Here is an 8,174-nt window from a genome sequence, read left to right as displayed (position 1 = left end):
TTAGATATAATACTGCTGCCCAGTGAATAGGTGACAGTGTAGTGTCTACACAACTTTCACAGGCACTGGAAACCAAAACATCTGTGCGGATTGCTTTACTGTGATACTTGCTTTATTTGGATGATCTGAAACTGAACCCATAATATATGTGAGGAATACTTATATTAGCATGAAAAAGTTTTAAAGACATTTAAAGAAAACTTGTAGTCAACACAAAGGGTTTTTTTAATTGAAAAAAAAAATGTCAGATAGTTTTAGTTTCACAGCAAAATTGAGGACAATGCAGACCTTTCTGTATATTCCCTACGTGCTCAGCTTCCCTGCAAGCAACACCCCACCCAACTCCCCCAGCTTGCACATTTGTTACTGTTGGGGACATTGTTGGTTGATGGTTAAACTGACACATTGCAATCACCCAGTCTGTGCTTTGAATTCCAGTTGAGGACGCCTCTTGTGGTGGAGTGAATAAGAATCCACCTGCCAATGCAGGGGACACAGGTTCAAGCCCTGGTCCAGAAAGATTCCTCATGCTGAGGGGCAACTAAAGCCCGTGCACCACAGCTCCTGAATGTGGGCCACAATTGATGAAGCTCACGTGCCCTAGGGCCTGTGCTTCACAACGAGAGAAGTCACCGCGATGAGCAGCCCCTACACCTTAACGAAGAGTAACCCCCTGTCACTGCAACTGGAGAGAGCCCATGTGCCGCAGCAGAGACCCAGCACAACAACAAAATTAATTAATTAATTAAAACCATAAATAAATAGATTCCAGTTCACTGTTGGTATTGTACATTCTATGGGTTTTGTAAAATGTATAGTGATATGCATCTGTAATTATGGTGCCATATGGACTATTTTTACCCTAAAAATCATTTGTTCATCTGTACTTTTATTCATCTTTCCCTTCCCCAACCACTGGCAGCCTCTGATCTTTTTACTGTATCCATAAAGCTTCTTCTAGAATATCATATAGTTGAAATCATACAGTATGTAGCCTTTGCAGCTTGCCTTCTTTGACTTGGTATTATGAATTTAAGTTTCTTCCATGTCTTTTTATGACTTGATTGCTCTTTACTTATATATAATGTTATATTGTCTGGATGCATCTGAATTTGTCTATTCACCCGCTGAAGGACATCTTAGCTGTTTCCAAGCTTTGGCAATTATGAATATGGTTGCCATAAACATCCATCTGCAGAATTGTGTGGAATACAGTTAAATTCTACATATCAAATAATCAGCTGGATAGCTTCTTTTCATTATAGCAAAGAACCAATTTGGATGACTTAAAATATCTTAAAATACTTGTATATGTAAACCTTTATATAATTTTTATTAGTGTCTGTTCAAAGACACTAATAATTGGCAAGCAATCCTGGTGATTTACTTATAGTGACTGTGTAAACTTGCCAGATTTAATAAATAATTGCATACTCTTTACTTATTTTACTAACAAAAGAGCTTAGCTGAAATTGCATTGTTTGATTCTGTTTTGTTTTTTTTTTTTAAGATCATGTGGATTCAGGATTAGCATTTCCATGGTTTGTTTCTTCTTTACCAAGTTTCTCCACCCAGTGTTTATTAGAAGTCTCCATGTTTAATAAAAAATAGCAAACCATGACAAATAGTCTACCACATTTGAAATTTTGAATAATCAGTAGCATTATTCCAGTTAGTAGCTCATAACTCAGAGAGTGTTGGAGGCCGTGGGTACATATTTTCCCTTATGACTATTTGTTTCTTAATATATGTCAAATATAATAAGAAATTATTTTTCATCTAATAGTTGTTTTGTCAGAAAGCCCATGAGAGGATCAATAATACATTTGTTGGAATCTTTATTATTCCTGCTTATAAAAGAATACATGTGCATTTTGGAAAATTTACAAAATATGAACATTTACAAAAGGATTATTTTACTTATAAAAAATCTAACAGGTAAAATGTTGTTTCATATTCACCTTCTTTTTATTCCCATTGTCACACCAATTTTTGTTGATGTATAGCAACTAAGCTGAGTCCCACTCTTTTGTGACTCCATGGACTGTAGCCAGCCAGCCTCCTCTGTCCATGGGATTTCCCAGGCAAAAACACTGGAGTGGGTTATCATTTTCTTCTCCAGGGACTCTTCCCAATCCAGGGATTGAACCCAGGTCTCCTGCATTGACAGGCTGATTGTTTACCACTGAGCCACTGAAGACTCCTGAATAAGGCATATTTTGGTCTATGTAAAGTATGAAATTTACTTTTATTCAAGTTGAGTTTTTTTTTAGGTTAATCTCACTTTTTAATTTTCATTTTGACCAATTGTATTAAAACATTATCTAAGGATAAGCTACTCCTTCCTTAAACTTAAGTAAAGAAATTTATTCGACCCCATGGGCTAGAACACAGGGAAGATTCACTTACCATGTTCTACAGCACCTTCTACAGAAGGTGATTTTTTTTCTTAGGGTTCTTATGATAAGGATAAGCTTCTGAAAACATCACATGGTATACAAGGTCTTAATCTAGTTTAACACTGACATTTACAAATGTATGTTTTGCAGTTTCTAATAAGTATTTTGAGGTTCAGTTTTTTTTTTTAATCTACAGAATGATGATTTTTCCAACGCTGTACCATACACCATTATTTCCCACCATTTTCTTCAGTGAATTCAAGATGAATGGTGTCATAGATTATCCAGACTTGCACAAAAGAGAAACAAAGGAAAAGGATAACCTGTCATAGAGAATTCATATCATAAACATCTATGAAATGAATGAAAGTAGTGAAATGCTCTTAGAAGTGTTCTTTGATTTTTCAAAGTGAGATTAATTTCAGATGTCTTTCCTCAACATTTCTCCCTGCAAATGTCTATTACAGAATTTATTATATTTTATCCTAACCACTGAAGTTCCTTTTCTATCTCAAAAGATATTCTGAGTTCTTTGGGTCCAGGATTACAGTGGATGCCGAAGCCATGAGATAGTGAGATAGTAACAGGGAAACTTCAGTACTTTGGCCACCTCATGCGAAGAGTTGACTCATTGGAAAAGACTCTGATGCTGGGAGGGATTGAGGGCAGGAGGAGAAGGGGACGACAGAGGATGAGATGACTGGACAGCATCACTGACTCAATGGATGTAAGTTTGAGTGAACTCTGGGAGTTGGTGAGGGACAGAGAGGCCTGGCATGCTGCAATTCATGGGGTCGCAGAGTCAGACAAGACTGAGTGACTGAACTGAAATGAACTGAACAGTGAGGGCAGAGAAAACAGTAAGCATTCTAGATGTACTTAGTCATTTTCAGTTACGAGACTTGGTGAGTAGTTAGATAGAGAAAAAAATTCAGGAAAACTCTGGTTTTTGACCTTCAATAACTATCAATGAAAGGGTAATCTTGGGAAGACAACCATATTCACAGGGATAAAAACAATCAGTTCAATCTGAAGCAATAATGCATTTGAAATGTCTATTAAGTATTGAATATTTGAGTTTAAAATTCAGTAAAGAAATCTACACTGAAATTTAATATTCATCCAAGGTACAGTTGATAGCTGAAGTCATAAAATTAGAAAAGGTCACTCAGGGAGCAGGTAGTATGAAATTAGAGTGACAGATGAACTCTGAATATTTCCCCATTTAAAAAAAAAGATAAAAAGATGACTGAGGGAAAGAGGCTTTATCAGAGAAGACATTATTATATGTAAGCATTAAAAAAAAATCCTGAAACAAGGTATACATTGATAGAAGTTGATTCATCTCAGTAAAAAGTTATTCTTAACCAGTTGAAATTCCAGTCTTGCTGTGTGGTAGGGTATCTGTGAGGAATGTTAACAACTAAGAGAATTATTTTTTCTGTTTACCAAATATTCAGTTCACTTTCATTTCCAAACAGAAATCCTTGTCACCTCTGTCCAAGAAAGACCATCCAAAAGTCTCAGCTAACCATTGCATCAAGCTCAATATTCAGGATCTTAATAGCCCTTTATCAGAGATGATGGATGGTGACCACTGGATAGTTCCTTTATGTGGATCCTCTTGAGAATTATAGGCAAAAAGACAAGTTTTCTGTTTCACACTCAATTTACAATGGACAGATATGATCAGAATCATACCAGTAACCACATACACACAAAAGGAGAAGAATGGGAGACACATAATAGTAATGTCAATTACTCAGCCATTAAAAAGAATGAGATAATGCCATTTGCAACAACATAGTTGGATCTGGAGATTATCTTACTAAGTGAAGTGAGTCAGACAGAGGAAGACAAATATTGCATGATATTGCTTATATGCAGCATCTAAAACATTCACGCAAATGAACTTGTTTATAGAACAGAAACAGGCTCACAGACTTAGAAAATGAACTTAATGTAACCCATGAGGGGAGGATGATAAGGAGGAATATGTTGGGAGTTTGGGATTGACATGTGCACACTGATATATTTTAAATAGTCAACAGACAAAGACCTACTGTAAAGAAAAAAAGAATCTGACACTGGGGAGGGCTTCCTACTCTGGGAAAGAGGAGCTTTTTATGACTGGATTCAATTCTGCTGTTAGAGGGCTGGTTCTCAAGTTCATTGTTCTAGAGGTGTTTTCCTTTCTTACCGTCCTCCATGTTCATAACTGAATTGAATATTATAGACCATATTCTCCTTGAGAGTTAACTTTTTTGAAAGAATGACTCTAAAACATATAGTTTGCTTCTTATCTACTTGTTTTCAGTCAACATCATGTATCTTAAATCTGTTTTTTATGGACATACTTACTAAATTTTCTGTTATTTTCTTGGATTCTCTTCTTCACATTTATGTGAGCTCTCACATACATTCAAAGCAATTGCAATTACTTTGTTCTATTAAGGTTTCATGGTGGAGGCATGGCTTTTCTTTCTTTTGTCCAAATGAAAAGATTTACTATGCACTAGCTTAGCTATTCAAGGTATTTTAATAATGAGTAAAAAGGCAAACATTGTTTGGACCCTGCCTCTAAACAGACTTTTATTAATGTTTTAATTTTAATAGTCTACTGTTCAGCATCATGAAAAATGCTGGGCTGGAAGAAGCACAAGCTGGAATCAAGATCGCCGGGAGAAATATCAATAACCTCAGATATGCAGATGACACCACCCTTATGGCAGAAAGTGAAGAAGAACTAAAGAACCTCTTGATGAAAGTGAAAGAGGAGAGTGAAAAAGTTGGCTTAAAGCTCAACATTCAGAAAACTAAGATCATGGCATCTGTTCCCATCACTTCATGGCAAATGGATGGGAAAACAGTGGAAACAGTGGCTGATTTTATTTTTCTGAGCTCCAAAATCACTGCAGATGGTGATTGAAGCCATGAAATTAAAAGATGCTTGCTTCTTGGAAGGAAAGTTATGACCAACCTAAACAGCATTAAAAAGCAGAGACATTACTTTGCCTACAAAGGTCTGTCTAGTCAAAGGAATGGTTTTTCCAGTAGTCATGTATGGATGTGAGAGTTGGACTATAAAGAAAGCTGAGCGCTGAAGAATTGATCCTTTTGAACTGTGGTGTTGGAGAAGACTCTTGAGAGTCCCTTGGACTGCAAGGATATCTAACCAGTCCATTCTAAAGGAGATCAGTCCTGGGTGTTCATTGGAAGGACTGATGCTGAAGCTGAAATTCCAATACTTTGGCCACCTGAAGTGAAGAGCTGACTCATTTGAAAAGACCCTGATGCTGGGTAAGATTGAAGGCAGGCAGAGAAGGGGATGACAGAGGATGAAATGGTTGGATGGCATCACTGACTCCATGGACATGAGTTTGGGTGGACTCCAGGAGTTGGTGATGGACAGGGAGGCCTGGTGTGATGCAGTTCATGGGGTCATAAAGGGCTGGACAAGACTGAGTGACTAAACTGAATTGAACTGAACTGTTCAGCTGAGTTATATTTGTGTTTTCTAAATCTTCAAGTTTCTGAATTTTTATTTTTCTTCTCTTCTTGGAAATATTCAGTTCTTTTAAAATCATCTCTTTCTTAAGATCTGGTAAAAATCCATCCAATGATGCTTAGTACACATTACTAGTGTTCTGTTTTCCAACCTTTTCTCCTAAAACAACATTATTTGCCTTCCAAATTATGGTGGGGGACATTAACAATAATTTCACCATTGCAAAACTGGATTATTTTCCTTCTAGATTTAATATCAGTTAGTTCGTTCATCACTCACAGCAGGGCTGCTAAAGCAATGACATAAAAATTTTGTGTTTTCAATAAGCCATATCTGGGTTACAGTTTCTACATCAGCCATACAGTCCTGATTATTTTAAGCAATTTTTTAAAAATAAGGTTTATTTTGACCAACTCCTTGAAAAAGGAGAAAACATCATTGCCTCAACTAACATTTTCTTTAAAATTGCAAAATAAAGTTACAAATTCCATATTAAAAAAAAATTCTCAAAAACTTTCAAGCATTTAAAAAAATAATAACTCAAATTAAGGGTAACAAATCTTTGTGTAAGTCAAGTGGTTTCTTACTTTTCTCTCTAAATAAAACTGAAGTAGGAACAAATTAATTTGCCAGTGATAAATCATTATAAATGATGTTTAATAATAGATCACTTTATACATTAAAAAACACTTTATAAAGTGAAGATCTGAGTCAAATCTTCCTTTCAGATGAGTACGTGACTTCAAATATTCTTGTTATTCATTTGCTAATTTGTGTCTACTCTTTGTGACCCCATGGACTGCAGCATGGCACGCTCCCTTGTCCTTCACCATCTCCTGGAGTTTGCTTGAATTCATGTCCATTGAGTTGGTGATACTATCTAACCATCTAAACCTATGCTGTCCCTTCTCCTTTTGCCTTCAGGCTTTCCCAGAATCAGGGCCTTTCCCAACGAGTCTGTTAATCACATCAGGTGGCCAAAGTGTTGCAGCTTCAACTTCAGCATCAGTCCTTCCAATGAATATTCAGGATTGATTTTCTTTAGGATTGATTGCTTTGATCTTGCAGTTCAAGGAACTTTCAAGAGTCTTCTCCAGCATCATGGTTCAAAAGTATCAATTCTCTAGCACTCAGCCTTCTTTATGGTCCAACTCTCACATCCATACATACATGACTATTGGAAAAACCATAGCTTTGACTAGACAAACCTTTGTCAGCAAAATGATGTTGTTGCTTTTTAATACTCTGTCTAGGTTTGTCAAAGCTTTCCTTCCAAGGAGCAAGTATCTTTTAATTTCATGACCCAGTCACCATCTGCACGGATTTAGGAGCCCAAGAAAATAAAATCTGTCACTATTTCCACTGTTCCCTCTTCTATATGCCATGAAGTGATGGGACCAGATGCCATGAGCTGTTTTATTAATGTTGAGTTTCAAGCCAACTTTTTCACTCTCCTCCTTCATCCTTATCAAGAAACTCTAGCTTCTCTTCATTTTCTGCCATTAGAGTGGTATCATTCACATATCTGAGATTGTTGATATTTCTTCTGGCAATCCTGATTCCAGCTTGTGATTCATGCAGCCTGGCATTTCATATGATGTACTTTGTACATAAGTTAAATAAACAAGGTGACAATATAGAACCTTGTCATACTCCTTCCCCAATTTTGAACCAGTCTGTTGTTCCATGTCTAGTTATAACTGTTGCATTTTGACCTGCATACAGATTTCTTAGGAGGCAGGTAAGGTGGTCTGGTGTTCCTAACTCTTTGAGAATTTTCCACAGTCTGTTGTGATCCACACAGTCAAAGGGTTTAATATAGTCAATGAAGCAGAAGTAGATGGTTTTCTGGAATTTGCTTGCATTCTCTATGATCCACCAAATGTTTGCAATTTGATCTCTGGTTCCTCTGACTTTTCTAAACCCAGCTGGTACATCTGGAATTCTCAGTGCATGTATTGCTGAAATCCAGCTTGAAGGATTTTGAGCATAATATTACTAGAATGTGAAATGAGTGCAATTGTATGGTGAAAGTAAAGTAAAAGTGTTAGCTGCTCAATCGTGTCTGACTTTTTGTGAACCCTGGACTGTTGTCCACCAGGCTCCTCTGTCCAAGGGATTCTCTGGGCAAGATGGTAGTTTGAACATTTTTTGGCATTGCCCTAGTTTGGGAATGGAATGAAAACTGATCTCTTCCAGTCTTGTGGTCACTGCTGAGTTTTCCAAACTAGCTGTATCTTGAGTGCAACATTTTAACAGCATTATCT

This window comes from Bos grunniens, chromosome 12 (genome assembly GCF_055505025.1).
Source record: "Bos grunniens cultivar Pamir isolate PY7600 chromosome 12, Bosgru_T2T1.0, whole genome shotgun sequence".
In the NCBI taxonomy this organism is placed as follows: Eukaryota; Metazoa; Chordata; class Mammalia; order Artiodactyla; family Bovidae; genus Bos; species Bos grunniens.
This window is presented reverse-complemented; position numbering follows the sequence as displayed.